Source organism: Galeopterus variegatus, unplaced genomic scaffold (genome assembly GCF_000696425.1).
Source record: "Galeopterus variegatus unplaced genomic scaffold, G_variegatus-3.0.2 Scaffold2453, whole genome shotgun sequence".
NCBI lineage: Eukaryota > Metazoa > Chordata > Mammalia > Dermoptera > Cynocephalidae > Galeopterus > Galeopterus variegatus.
In genome coordinates, this window is record NW_007728564.1 from 185,593 (window position 1) to 201,312 (window position 15,720).

General features: G+C 42.4%; 1 pseudogene; it reads right to left on the bottom strand.

Moving 5' to 3' along the window:
* Positions 1 to 1,628: 1,628 nt before the first annotated feature.
* Positions 1,629 to 1,870, bottom strand: LOC103597888 (annotated as a pseudogene).
* Between the last annotated feature and the right edge of the window lie 13,850 nt (positions 1,871 to 15,720).

Genomic DNA, 15,720 nt, shown 5'->3' on the forward strand with positions numbered 1-15,720 from the left:
ATTATTCTGATCTCCCTGCCATGAAGTAGTTACTCTCGGCAGTCCAGCTCTCTTCATATTTTCACTTTAAGATATTCATGGGAGTTTGGCAAATTTGAGTAAATAACACAGCTTTCCAGGATACCTTGCATCATTCTGACCTAGGACCTAAGGCAATTAAGTGTACCCTCCTTTTCCTGTAATTGTGTATGGAAGAGCACAACCTATAGTACGTATAGTAAGCACTAGACTGTGAAAACAGAACAGTCTGTCAGCCTTCTAAGGGGATACTCAGTGTCTCCTTGGACCTCTTTTTACTGAAGTCTCTAAGCATGACATTATTGTTCCCCTTGATTGTGCTATCATTTTATCATGAGAAATTATAGCTCTGCCTTCAGTTCCCAGCACTTTGGTGAATTAGATACTGTGATGGTTAATTTTATGTGTCAACTTGGCTAGGTTACAGTGCCCATTTGTTTGGTCGAACACCAATCTTGCTGTTGCTGTGAAGTAGACCTTAAATGTTAACCACATCCACTCAGTTGAAGGCCTTAAGAGAAAAGACTGAGGTCTCTCAAAGAGAAAGAAATTCTGCCCCCAGACTGTCTTTAGACTCAAGACTGTAACATCAACTCCTGATGAAATTTCCAGTCTGCCCTACAAATTTTTTTTTTTTTTTTTTTTAAAGATGACCGGTAAGGGGATCTTAACCCTTGACTTGGTGTTGTCAGCACCACGCTCAGCCAGTGAGCGAACCGGCCATCCCTATATGGGATCCGAACCCAGGGCCTTGGTGTTATCAGCACCGCACTCTCCCGAGTGAGCCACGGGCCGGCCCCTTGACTTAGTCCCTACAATCTCATGGACCAACTCCTAAAAATCTCTCTCTCCATATATGTGTGAGAGAGTGTGTGAGTGTGTGTGCGTGTGTATGTGTGTGATAAATAGGATAGACACATATCTCACATATATATCTATCCTATTTATTCTATTTATATCTCCTATAGGTTCTATTTCTCTGAAGAATCCTGACTAATACAGATACTTTGAATGACAATCTCGAGTGAAATAACTAAAATGCTGGATAATTTTTTTTTAATTAGAAAAATTATTTATTCCTGCTCCTTTTGTACATTTTATTGTTCAGGAAACAGTCTTACATACGTATCTGAAATAATGTACTATCACACACACTGTTAAAGGCAAAGCACCATAGGTAAAGCGGATCAGTTGTCCAAAGTTCTGTTTATGGGATCTTGCTTGCAGATTTTACATTAATTTCTGAAAATCAGAAATATCATCCCCCCAAAATGTAAAGGGGGTTGTAAAAAATAAATCACTTTATTCGATAGTTGTAGTAATGGAGGATATTTCTTTAAGAAGTGAAAAACTAAGAAGAAAATGCCACTCAACATCGTTGGTATGCCAGTATAGGTCAGCAGGAAAAAATACTGTGATAAACTTGTCCCTTTGATTCCAAGAAGAATTTCTAGTCCAAGCTTTGACATGCTTCCTGTGTTTTCACTAGATACTTCTTACTGCTGCTCTTCATTCTTTTCCACATTTCATATTAGAGGATTGGTACACCCTTTAAAACTTCATTAACGGGAGCAAATCCAGTATCCATTGATTTCTTCTCAAAAGGCACCCTAACCTATTGGATGGCCCCTGTAGGCCAGGAAAGCTACTGGCCTCTGATGTCCCTGTTCATCAGGCATAGAGCCAACACTTGGAGGTTCAACAATAACATCATAAATTATTCCTCCGGTGATGAGGAAGTAACACACACCCCCAGAGCATACACCAATGGCACGTGCACCCAGGGCGGCTTCTTCAGCTTCAGGTTGGGACATTCGAGCACTAAGAAGGGGACTCAGTACAGACTTCCCATGTCGGTAGCCACAGGGTTAGCTCTCGGCCTCTGGATAAAATGTTTTTAAAACATCCTTTTAAATGCATTGCTGAGCTGACACAAAAGGGAGAGATTTTCAGATCCCCCAAAATAAATGAAAGTGAACTCCATTTACAAAGCAGTGTTATAACACCAAGGTAAATGGGGTTTTTTTCTTATTTTATTTTGTCAATATAGAATGTGGTTGATTACTGTGACCCATCACCGAAACCTCCCACCCTCCTCCCTCTCCCCACTCCGTCCCAACAATGTCCTTTCTGTTCGATTGTTGTATCAACTTCAAGGAATTGTAATTGTTGTGTCTTCTTCCCTCCCCCCGTTTTTTTTTTTGTGTGTGTGTGTGTGTGAATTTATGTATTTATTTTTAGCTCCCACCAATAAGTGAAAACATGTGGTATTTCTCTTTCTGTGTCTGACCTGTTTCACTTAATATAATTCTCTCTAGGTCCATCCATGTCGTTGCAAATGGCAGTATTTCATTCTTTTTTATAGCTGAGTAGTATTCCACTGTGCAGATATACCACATTTTCCATATCCACCCATCCAATGATGGACATTTGGGCTGGTTCCAACTCTTGGCTACTATAAAGAGTGCTATGATGAACATTAGGGAACAGGTATACCTTCGACTTGATGATTTCCATTCCTCTGGGTATATTCCCAGCAGTGGGATAGCTGGGTCACATGGTAGATCTATCTGCAATTGTTTGAGGAACCTCCATAAAAATGTGGGGTTTTTTTAATTTTAATTTTTTATTTATTTTATATACTGAATCAAAATTGACTATACATATTTTTGGGATTCAACATTGAGATGTCTTGATCAAATCAATATTACTAGTATATATATTGTTACGAATCATAATTATTCTTTATGCCCCTTGTCTCCCCTTTCCCCACTCCTTCCTCCCTCCCTCCTCTAATTACCCTAGATTTCTTCTCTTCTTCTGAAAGAGTAATGGTTACTCTGTTAATTTGTTGCTTAGATGATCTGTCCAATGCTGAGAGGTGTGATCAGGTCCCCCAGTATCATCATAGAGCAGATGCTTCTGTCACTGAAATGGGCTTTGCAGAGAGAGACATCCTCTTCTTTTCTTTATCTCTGCTGGTGACTCTTTTGTGTGCATGCACTCCAGTGGCTGTTGGACCATCTGCGTGGTGGTTGTGGCATCTAGCCGCTTTCAAGGCAGCCATGGTTATTGTGGTGGCTGTGGTGGGCCACCCACATGGAGGTGATGTTTATGGCATGTTCCTTGGCGCCGGTGGTGTGCCTTTTTGTGGGGTGTGTCTGGTCCCCTTCTCCATGCCTCTGGTCCCTGGGCAGGCCCTGAGGCACTGGCGCAGTGTGCCTGGTTGTAGGAGGGTGGTCTGGTCCCCTTCTCCATGCCCCAGGTCCCCAGATGGGCCCCGAGGTGCTGGCATGGTGTGTCTGGTTGTGGGAAGGGGATCCAGTCCCCGGCTCCATATCTCAGGTCACCGGGTGAGCCCCAAGGTGCTGGCACAGTGTGCCTGGTTGTGGGAGGGCGGTTCAGTCCCCTTCTCCATGCTTTGGGTCCACAGGCAGGCCCTGAAGTACTGGCGCAGTGTGCCTGGTTGTGGGAAGAGGGTCCAGTCCCCAGCTCCATACCTCAGGTCACTGAGCAGGCCCTACGGTGCTGGCATAGCATGCCTGGTTGTAGAAGGGGGGTCTGATCCCCTTCTCCATGACTCAGGTTCCTGGATGGGCCCTGAGGCTCTGGCGTGGTGTGCCTGGATGTGGGAGTGGGGTCCGGTCTCTGATTCCAAGCCCCCAGTTCACAGGCAGGCCCCAAGGCACTGGTGGTGTGCCTGGGCCAGAACTTATTTTTTGTCCTTTGCTTATTTCCAAAACAGGGGAACTTCCTGTGGGAACCAGTACTTGAACTGTGTGGTTGAGCTAAATTGCTACTTTGCTGCTGATTCCCTAGGGAAGGCTTTTGGTGCTGCTCAGCATTTAATGCTTGACCTTATAGGTACTTCTGGCTCTCCATAGACCCAGTGGATCTGTGTTGTGTAGAATCTCTGATCTGGGCCTGAGTTTTTTCATTAAACTGCACCCCATGCAATTCTGCATTCCTGACCAGTATCCTCTGAGTGGTCCTGCGCTGATTGGGGGGCAGATCGGCTGTCCTTGCTCTGCCCCAGTGTTCTCCCGGTGGGCCTGTCTCTCCCACCGCCCGTGCTCCAAACACTTCCCATGGGACGGGTCCTGTGCTGTTCCCTTGCGATGACTCACTGGCCTCTGAATGGCTCCCTTTCTTCAGTTGTTCTGGCTCCTTGCTCCTGCATGGGTCCATGGGAACCCTATTAGTGGTCATGCTGTCCTGGGGGCTGCCAAGGCCCTCTTTTCCCCTGCTCCAAGTAACTCCATCCAAATGGCACAGCTGTGGCTTCTGTCCAGTCCTGCTCCATGTGCTCATCAGCTTGAACTTTAAAGCAGCCGCGGCCTGAAACAATCTGAAGTTTTTTCTTTCTCTCATTGTGGTTTCTCCCACCTTCATGAACTCCGTAGGTCTCTCTTCCTCTTCCTCAGAGCTCCAGCGGCCCCAGCTTGGCTGATGTTACATTTTTATAGTTGTAAATTGGTTGATTTGTGGGAGAGAGTGACACTGGGAACTGTCTATTCCACCATCTTGACTGGAACCTGTAAATGGTTTAAATCCCTGTAGTGGCCAGCCACAAAAAATAAATAGATAGATAGATAGATAGATAGATTTATATATATATAAAATGAAAGCAAGAAGCCTGGTAGGTAAGCAAGTTCTAAAGCCAGCTTTCATCCTGAGAGTTTTTATCAGACTCTGGAGACCTTGAATCTCAACTCTGAGATCACACTAAGGGATTACCCAAGTTGGGGGACCTTTTAGGAGAATCCTTGAATAAAGCTGGAACAACAAAGGGCTACATCCTCAGTATAAAGATAAATAAAAATAAATAACTTTGGCCCTGATGAGGGGCTCTATAACAAAGACATTTTTCTATCTTGATGTTGATGTTGGGAGGACAGGGAAAAAAAATCTCCCCTAAGAATGTGGAACCATAACTAGATCTCACACAAATTTTCTATCTGGATTCATACCATCTATGTGATCCAGAAAAAATTTTACCCTAATAATAGGGTATTTCAATATAAAAGGATCCCAAGTTAGTAGTACAACCAGGTGATCTGACCAAAAAGAACAAATGCAAATCTTTTCTGCACAAGTTCATCTTCAACCCTGGCCTCCAAGAATCCCCAGATAAAGTGCCAAGACAAGCAAGAAGCTCACAGAAGACAAACTTCTAAAAATCTAGAAGAAAACATGGCACCATTAAGTGAACTAAAAGAAGCAAGCAACGGACAACAAAAGCAGTCCCTCAAGGATATCAAATATTGACATTATTACTTACCAAATACAAATTCATAAGCTTAATGAAATAAAAGAGGGGCTTTAAAATATTAGCAAGGGGTAAGAGAATGTAAGGAACATCCAAGCAGATCTGAAACAGAACCAAACAGAACTTCAGGAAATGAAAAATAAAATGATTCATTTTTTAAATGGGGGAAGGGAGGCGTTTAAACAGCTGTTTAGGCTAAATAGAAAAGAGAATTAGTGAAGTGGAAAATAGATTCAAAAGACATTTTCCAGAATACAGTCCAGAAACAAAGAGATAGAAAATATGAAAAACATGTTAAGAGTTATAATTTCTAGTCAGAGTTTACGAAGGAGATAATAGAGTAAGGAAGGAGACAATTTCTTTTTTTATTTTATTTTATTTTTTTTATTGAATCATAATTGATTATACATATTTTTGGGATTCAATGTTGACATATGTTGATCAAATCAATATTATTAGTATGTATATTATTACATATTGTACTTATTCTTTACGTCCCTTGCCCAATCTCTCCTGATCCTCCTCTCCCTCCCCCCTCCCACCTTTGATAACCCTAGATTTCTTCTCTCCTTCTGAAAGAATAATGGTTACTCTGTTGATTTGTTGCCTAGATGATCTCTCCAATGCTGAGACGTGTGTTCAGGTCCCCCAATATTATCATAGAGTAGATGCTTCTTCCGTCACTCTGGAATGGGCTTTGTGGAGAGAGACATCCTCTTCTTTTCTTTGGTCTCTGCTGGTGACTCTCCTTGTGTCAATGCACTCCAGTGGCTGGCAGACCATCTGCGTGGTGGTTGTGGCATCTAGCCACTTTCACGGGAGCTGTGGTTACTGTGGTGGCTGTGGTGGTCCACCCACATGGATGTGATGTTTTTGGCATGCTTCTTGGCACTGGCAGTGTGCCTGGTTGTGGGGGGGGTCCTGTCCCTGGCTCCAAGCCCCCGGTCCCTGGGCAGTGCCTGGAAGGAGGAAATTTCAAATGAGATAATAATTGAGAATTTTCCAAAGTTGTTGAGGAAACCAATCCTCAGATCCAAAAAGCCAAGTGCATCCCAAGCAGGATAAACAAAGAGAAATCCACATATAGAGCTATTATTGTAAAAACAAAATGAAACAAAACAAAAAACTCTAATAGGGGGAAAAAAACCCTTAAAAGTAGAGGGGAAAGACAGATGACCTCTGAAGGTGCAGCCTTAGACTGAATACTAACTTTTCAACAGCAACAATAACAGCAAGACAGTGAAATCATATCATCAACATGCTGAGAGAAATAACTATTAATCTAGAACTATATCCCCAGTGAAATATCTTTCAAGAATGAGGATAAGGGTTGGCAGATTAGTGCAGTTGGATAGAGTGCCACCTTGTAACACCAAGATCAAAAGTTTGGGTCCCTGTACTGGCCAGCTGCCAAAAAAAAAAAAAAAAAAGAATGAGGGTAAGATATAGATATTTTCAGTTAGCCAAAAATTAAGAAGACTTTGGCACTGGCAGATTCTCACTGAAGAACATGATAAAGGATGTACTTCAGAAAGAAGGAATAGGAACCTTTCTGGATGGAAGGTTTAAAATAAAAAAGAATAATTATCAAAGATAGAGGCAAATATGTGGGTAAATCTAAATAAAATAAATTTTGATTGTATGAAGAATAATAATATCTAATTAATGGGGGGAAAGGGATTAAGCTAGAACTGGATCCCAGAACTAGAAAAAGATGATACTATATAAAGATTTTGAAGGTTCTCATATCATTCAGGAGGAAGAAAGATACTGATTAACTTTGTTAACTGTAAATAATAAAATAGGTAACCACTAAAAGAAGAGACACATAATGAGCATAACTTCCTTGTTCTAATGTTCCCCCCTTCTCACTATTGCACTTGATTAGTCTTAAAGACAGAGAGAGAGAGAGACAGAATATAACCTTCAAGGCCAGCCTGTGGCTCACTTGGGAGAGTGCGGTGCTGATAACACTAAGGCCACGGGTTCGGATCCCTGTATAGGGATGGCCGGTTAGCTCACTTGGGAGAGCGTGGTGCTGACAACACCAAGTCAAGGGTTAAGATCCCCTTACTAGTCATCTTTTAAAAAAAAAAAAAAAGAAAGAAAGAATATAACCTTCAAATAAGAACAGAGGAAAATTGAACTGTGAGGGGGAAAAATTTTCAATCAATGCAAAAGAAGGCAAAAAAGAAAGGGACAAAAAATAGAAATAAAAATCACCAAAAAGATGGTAGTAGTACATTTTTAAAAAAGGAAAAAAAGAAATTTTTTAAAAAGAAAAAAGATGGTAGTAATAAATCCAAGAATATCAGTACTTACAAAAATATAAATGTACTAAAGACTCCAGTTAAATGACAGATTGTCAGATTAAATGTTTTAAAACCAGCTATAGGGCCAACCCCGTGGCACACTCGGGAGAGTGCAGCACTGGGAGCACAGCGGCGCTCCCGCCACGGGTTCGGATCCTTATACGGGGATGGCCGGTGCGCTCACTGGCTGAGCACAGTGCGGGCAACACCAAGCCAAGGGTTGCGATCCCCTTACCGGTCACAAAAAAAAAAAGGACAAAAAACAAAAAACAAAAAACAAAAAACCCAGCTATATACTGTTTACAAAAGACTTTTAAAACATGAAGCCATAGAAATGTTGAAAGTCAAAGGATGAAAAACCAAATATTAATAGAAGAAAGATGGCAGGGCTATATGAATATTTTTAAGATAGACTATGACCAAAGCATTACTAGCAATAAAAAAGATTTCTACCTAATTCACCTAGAAAATATACCAATTCTATACACTTATATGCACCCCAAATCATATGCTTCCCCTTAATATTAGAGAAAATGCAAAGTTACTGCCATCACCAAGTGTTATTCAATATTGTACTTAAAGTCGTAGCCTGTATAGTGTGACAAAAAAAGAAAATAAACTAAAGGTTAAAGGATTAAAAAGAAAGATAAAACTGTGATATTTGCACATGATATTATTGGCCACAAAAAGCACAAAAGAAACTACAGGTAAATTATTAGAATTAATAAAAGGGTTTTTAAACCAATATACATTTTCATTCAGCAAAAACAATAAGAAAAAATAACTTTAAAAGGAATGTCAGGGCCGGCCCGGTGGCACACTGCTACAGTGCACCGCTTGGGAGCGCGGTGGCGCTCCCACCAAGGGTTCAGATCCCACATACAGACCGGCCGCTCACTGGCTGAGCGAGGAGCGGGCGCAGCACCGAGGGTTGCGATCCCATTGCTGGTCCCGGTCCGGTACGGGCGCGACACTGAGGGTTGTGATCCGTTGCCGGTCACGAAAAAAGACAAAAAGGAAAAAAAAAAAAAAGGAATGTCATTATAATAGCAAAAATATGTAATAAATCTAGGTATAAATCTAACAAAACTTGTTTTGTATAAGTTGTAAAGTCGATTTCTGTTGCTTACAACAAAATACCTGGAACTGGGTAATTTGTAAAGAAGTAATATTTATTGCTTACAGTTTTGGGGACTGGGAAGCCCAAACTCCAGGGAATACATCTGGTGAGGGTCTTATTTGGTGGTGACTTCAGCAATGCAGGGTATCACACTGTGAGAAAGGCAGAAGCAAGACAGAGCTAACCTTCTCACTGGCTCTCCTTTTCAAGCTTTCATAACCACACCCATGGCTACCATTAAACATCAATGGATTAATCCATTTACTAGGGCATGGTCTTCAAAATCTAATCACCTCTTCAAGGTCCCACCTTTCAATTACCATAATAGGATTTCCCACCCTCAACAGTCACAGTAGGGATTAAGCTTCAGTTAGTTTTGGGGTACATTCAATCCACAGCAGTTGTGCATCTCCTTATAAAGAAAAATCATACCTTATTAAAAAAACATTAAAGACTGACAAGTGGGGCCGGCCCGGTGGCGCACTGCTACAGTGCGCCGCTTGGGAGTGCGGCAGCACTCCCACCGAGGGTTCGGATCCCACATACAGACCGGTTCCCGCTCACTGGCTGAGCGAGGTGCGGGTGCGACACTGAGGGTTGCGATCCCGTTGCCAGTCCCCGTCCGGTACGGGCGCGACACTGAGGGTTGCAATCCGTTGCCGGACACGAAAAAAGACAAAAAGGAAAAAAAAAAAAAAGACTGACAAGTGAATGGAGAAATATCAAGTTGATAGCAGGAAGCTTCAATAGCATGAAGATGTCAATTCTCCCCATAGTGATTAAATCCAGTTCCAATGAAAATCCCAACAATATTTTTTCATGGAATTTGACTAGCTAATTCTAAAATTGAAATGGGGACTTGACTTGCCCCTTCCAGTCAAGATGGCAGAATAGATGGTTCCCAGCATCATTCCCACAAATCAACCAATTTACAACTATTAGAAAGCAATGACAGCCAAGCTGGGGCCACTAGAGCTCAGGGGTAGAGGAGGAGAGACCTATGGAGGGCATGAAGGCAGGAGAAGCCATGATGAGCAAAAGAAAAGGTTACTTCTTCCATTTTGAATCCTAGCTGCTTCAAGTCTGGAGCTGCTGAGCACACAGAGCAAGAGCTGGCAAAAGCTACAGTTGTGCTCTTCCAATGAAGTTACTTGGAGGTGACAGGGGAGAAGAGGGCCTTGGTGGCCCCCAGGCCAGCAAGACCACTAACAGGGTTCCCATGGACACACATAGGAGCGAGGAGCCACAACAACTGAAAAAAGGAGCCACTCAGAGGCTGGTGAGTCATCACAAGGGACCTGTGCATGGTCTGCCCCAAGGGAAGTGTTTGGAGTATGAAAGGTAGGGGATGGGCCCACCAGGGGAACATTGGGGCACAGCATGGACAGTTAGTCCCAATCAGTGCAGGACCACTCAGTGGAGACTGGTCAGGAATACAGATCTGCAGGGGGAGCAGTTTGCTGAAAAGACTCAGGCTCAGACCAAAGTTTCCACACAACCCAGGGGCACTGGATCTCACGAGACCCAGAAGTACCTACAAAGTTAACCACTAAAACCTGAGCTACACAAAAAGCCTTCCCCAGGGAATCAGCAGCAGAGCAGCAATTTAGCTTAACCACAGGGCTCAAGTGCTGGTCCTCACTGGAAGTTCCCCCAGTTTAGAAGTAAGCAAAGGACAACAAATTAGTTCCAGTGCAGAGTTTAAGAAGTGGAAACTGTGAATAATCCAACACAGAACTGAAAGAAAAACAAAATACCCACAGACCAGAGACAAAGTTTGATATTAACTAGTAAAGGACTCACTTCAGCAAAGAACACCTATAAAACCTGGAAGGACTGGAAGTCCCCTGGGCCTACAAGGCAGGGAGCAGGGAGAGCCAGGGGCCTCAGCCATGTCCCCCAACACCCACAACCAGCCCAGTGATGACCACCAAGCCACTGCAGGGAACACCCTGGGCTCCTGAGCTGGGGCACTGAGGGGCTGAGGGCTCCAGCCACACCCCCCTGACATCTGCTTTCAGCTCAGTAATGACCAAGCCTCCCTAGACGCCACAACCACCATGCAGATGGCCCTCCAGCCACTCGAGTGCATGGACACGAGGAGAGTCACCAGCAGAGACCAAAGAAAAGAAGAGGATGTCTCTCTCCACAAAGCCCACTCCAGAGTGACAGAAGAAGCATCTACTCTACATTGATAGTGGGGGACCTGAACACACCTCTCTCAGCACTGGACAGATCACCTAGGCAACAAATCAACAGAGTAACCATTACTCTTTCAGAAGGAGAGAAGAAATCTAGGCTTATCAGAGGTGGGAGGGGAGAGGGAGATGAGGATGGGGAGAGGTTAGATAAGGGGCAGAAAGAATAAATATGACTTGTAATAATGTATATGCTAATAATATTGATTTGATCAACATACGTCAATATTGAACTCCCAAAATATGTATAATCAATTAAGATTCAATAAATAAATAAATAAATAAATAAATAAAATTGAAATGGAACAGCAAAAGTTCAAAAATAACCAAGTCTCCCTAAGAACAAAAACAAGGTAAGGAGAATTTCACTCCCAGATATCAAGACTTACTATATAAGCTATAGTAAGTAAGACAGTGGGATATTGGCATAGGAATATGGTAGAGAACCTGGAAACAAACCAATGCATATGTACAGACTTGGTTTTATAACAGAGTAGGTACTAGAGATAAAGTAAAGATCAATCAGTGGTACTAGAAAAATTTACTAAGGAATTGTAAAAAAAAACTGAATTGGAACCTTACTTCACATCATACACAAAAATCAATTCTAGTTGAACTGAAGACTTAGATGTAGGAAGTAAGACTAAACCTTTAAAAAAACAATTTAGGAGAATACCATTACAATCTTACAATAGGTAAGGGTTTCTAAAACAAGACCAAAAATATCAACTCATGAAGGAAAATGTTGATAAATTCTACCACATAAAACTAAAACTTTGATTCATCAAAAGACATTTGAAATAGAGGAGACAATTACTAAATGGGGGCAGGCTGATAGTTGCCATATGTATAATTGAGACAAAGGATTAGTATCCAAAATAGATTTTTTTAAAGCTCCAATGAATCAAAGGGAAAACACAACCTAATAGGAAAATGTGCAAAAGTCATGAACAGGTATTTCATAAAAAAGAAAATGCAAATGGCCCACAGACACCTGAAAAATGCTCAGCCCTATTAGTAATCAGAGAAATGTAAATTAAAACCACAAAGAGATATTTCTCCCATCTGAATAACAATAATTTTAAAATAAGTCAAGAATAAGTGTTGACAAGGGTGGGGAGTACAATAACTCACTGCCTCCTGGTAGGAGTGTGAATTATTACAACCATTTGGGGTAATATTTGATAGCACATGACAAAAATGAGTAAGAAAGGCAATTCTACTCCTGGGTTTATATGCCAGAGATACTCTTGCATCTGTATACCAGGAGGCATGCACTAAAGATGCTCACAGCAACACTGTTCATAATTGCAAAAGAGACAGAGAAAGGAAGAACCCAAATGTGCCTTCATAATAGTGGGGATTAATCACTTCTGTCCTGTTCCCACAGTGGAATACTACACAACAATGAGAATGAAGAAACCACATTGTGTGAATATACCACAATTAATTTAATACCAACATTAAACATATTGTTGGGAGAAAAAACAAATCACTGAAGACTATATAATGTATGCTTCTGTTTATATGCAGTTCAAAAAGAAAGCGAAACTTCACACTGTTTTGGGGATACATACAAAAGTAGTAAAATTATTTTAAAAAGCAAACAAACGAATAAAACACAATTTTGGGTGGTGATTACCTCTGGCGTGTGTTGGTGGGGAGGGAAGATTCCATCTGCCTTGGGTTGAATGTCCCCCCAAAACTTAGTCTGAACTGTGACAGTGTAAAGAGGGTGAGAAGTCCTATTATGGTAACTGAAGGGCAGGGCCTTGAAGAAGTGATTAGGTTGTAGGACTGTGCCCTAGTGACTGGATTAATAATGGTGGTCAGGGATGCAGTTCTGAGGGCTTAAAAAAAAGAGAACATGAGAAAAGAGCATGTCTCTCTCTCTGCTCCACCATTTTCTGCCATGTGAGACCCCTGCATTGCCGTAGAGTCACCACCAAAGAAGACCCACACCAGGTGTGTTCCCTGGACTTTGTTTGGATTTCCCAGCCTCTGAAACTGTTAAGTAATAAATTTCACTTTCTTACAAAGTACCCAGTTCCAGGTACTTTGTTATAAGCAACATAAACTAATACACCATCCGAGAGGGCACAAAGTAACACAAACAGGTGTTACTAAGATTCTATTCTTTTAACGTAGCTGCTAGGATGTGAGTATTCATTTTATTTCATTCTTTTGATTGTACAGATACACTCATGCAGTATTTTATATGTATGATACATGTGACAATCAATTGTTCAACGTTTGTTATTTCTGGGATTGTGGCCAGACACTGAGACTCAGCCTATGTCTTCTCTACTTTTCCTGCTGAAGGAAAAGCCAGTAGAAAATCTACTCTCTTATTGATTTAAATCTAGTCAACCTCTGGATTGAGTGTCTTCTTTTTGGCTCATGACTATAATATTCTAGATCTAGTGCTCTATGTGCCCCTGCTCTGCCATTATCAGAAGTCGGATTTCTGTATTTTTCTGGCAACCTAAGCCTGGGAGTACCAAGATCATCATACTCCCTTTTCCAGCAGTTGTTTGCTCAACCTGGAAGTGTAAGAGAAATAAAAAAATAGTTAGTTATAATCAGATCTCCAGGAGCTTCTTTCCTTTAACGATGTCCACTTCAAGTAAACCTAAAATAAGTCTTCTTTCTAAAAGACAGAGAGTAATATTCAAGGCCTTGAAAGTCAACTGGAGTGAGTGATTGAAAGGCCTGATACTAGGATGTCACTCACTCCTTTCATGTGTAGACCTTATCAAAATCACCCAGGGTCCCCTCTCTGAAGACCTCATGTGTAAAACAGAAATAATATGCAATTGTGCTGGGTATTCTTAGAAGCTGTGGTCATAAGCTTTCTATTAATAGACAATAGAGACTGTCACCAATTCTGTCTAAACCTACATATTCCTTCAATTTGGAAGTTTCTTCGGTGATTAGTACTGTATTTTTTTTCTTCCTATTAAAGCAAAATCTGTCTTTACACCTTTACACAACTTTTGCTGGCATGGACAAACTCAGCATTGTCACACTTGCCAATAAAGGTCAAATGCTTTATTATTTCTTGGCACGCTTTAATAACTTTCATAACAAGCTAACGTTCCTGTCATTTATTTGGTTTGAACTTGCAAAGCCTTCACTAAAAGAAAGCGTAATGAGAATTGGTGGAAGAAAAATGTTGATTCCCAAGTTTATCTTTTGGGAATTCAAAATACACAATAGAGCAACAGCTGTTCTAGATTTCCATCAGAGATTAACAGATAAGTTATTATTGCAATTCAAAGTTGTGACATCTTTAGATAAATATTTGCCCTTGATTTTCACAGCCTTTGATTCAACAGAAATCTGGAAGAGCTCACAGTCTGGCGCACAGTAGATCATCAGAAATCTACAGCTTTAAAACGTGGTTGAAAAGGAGTCCAGGTTGGATTCTGCCAGCAGGTCTGTCTCCTGCTGTCACTTCCCCGCTATCTATGCCTAGGTCTCTGCCTCCAGCCCTGATTCCTTTCCCCAGATTTGCTTCACTCCTCTCACTGAGCCTGCATAGATTCAGTACCTGGCATCAGAGTCCTCTCTCACTGTGCCCACACAGAGGAGTGCCAAAACACTAGCCAGATGCCTTTGGAGGGACTCCACACTACAGCCTGGCCATTGAAGATGTCAACACTTCCATAAAGTCACTTCACCAGCTGTAGAGCACACAAGTGCCTACCGATCCAAGAGCAGGAGCCCCTCCTCTTCGCCAAAAGAAACACCTGGGATAAACATCTTGCAATACCATCTGTTAGCACATGGCTTAAGCCCTCCGCCCAACATATGACTTCCCTTACACCAGCACATGGCCCCTCCTCCCTGTCCACTCACTTTGGAAGCCAGTCCTCCCCGAAGAATGTACCGCCCATAAGGACTGGGGTGTCTTGTATGCAACCACTGCCAACCCAGTTTACAGCGAGGCTTGTGGGCTGGGGAATGCGTGGATTGTTGTTGTTAAAGGACTTTCCCGCTCCTCTCGGTGTCAGTTGAAGAGCCCTCTGCATTCCTTCTCCGATTTTGAGAGAAAAAGAGATGAACTCCCTTCCCTCCCTACGTGGTGTTTAGACCGGTGACAACGTTAATCCTACCATTTGTCTTTACGTTTTCGTATTTTTGAAAATCACTGCCACTTTTCCCAATTACAGGGTTAATACAAAGTACTTAAATATCTTTTTAAAAAATATATTTAAAAAATATATTGCCGTAGAGTCACCACCAAAGAAGACCCGCACCAGGTGTGTTCCCTGGACTTTGTTTGGATTTCCCAGCCTCTGAAACTGTTAAGTAATAAATTTCACTTTCTTACAAAGTACCCAGTTCCAGGTACTTTGTTATAAGCAGCATAAACAGACTAATACCGGCAAGTCCATCTCATTTTAAGAGGCATGGCGACACCCCGTCCCTCCCCCCAAGCTGGCATCGCCCCCTTCACCTGCTGACTGATCGATAACTCTGCTGTCCCCGCTCGCCTGTACATGAAAGGCAAACTCGCTTTTGTCCCCCTCCTACGGGGAACATAGTAGCTGCTCAATAACTACGTGATGAATGGCCGCGCCTCCCGAGGTCTGGGATGCCGAGGCGGCCTTTCTTTCCCTTCCTCCTCCATCACCTTCCTGTGCTCCCCCCAAGCCGGGGCCCCCTGCCCTCACCTCGGTCCTGCCGTCACCCCGTCCCCGTCTCTCTGCGGCTACCAGGCCTCGGGCTGGGATCTAAGCTGCTGCCCGTAGGTGCGGCCGGCCGGGTGCGACGAGCGTCGGAGGGGGAAGCGGGGCA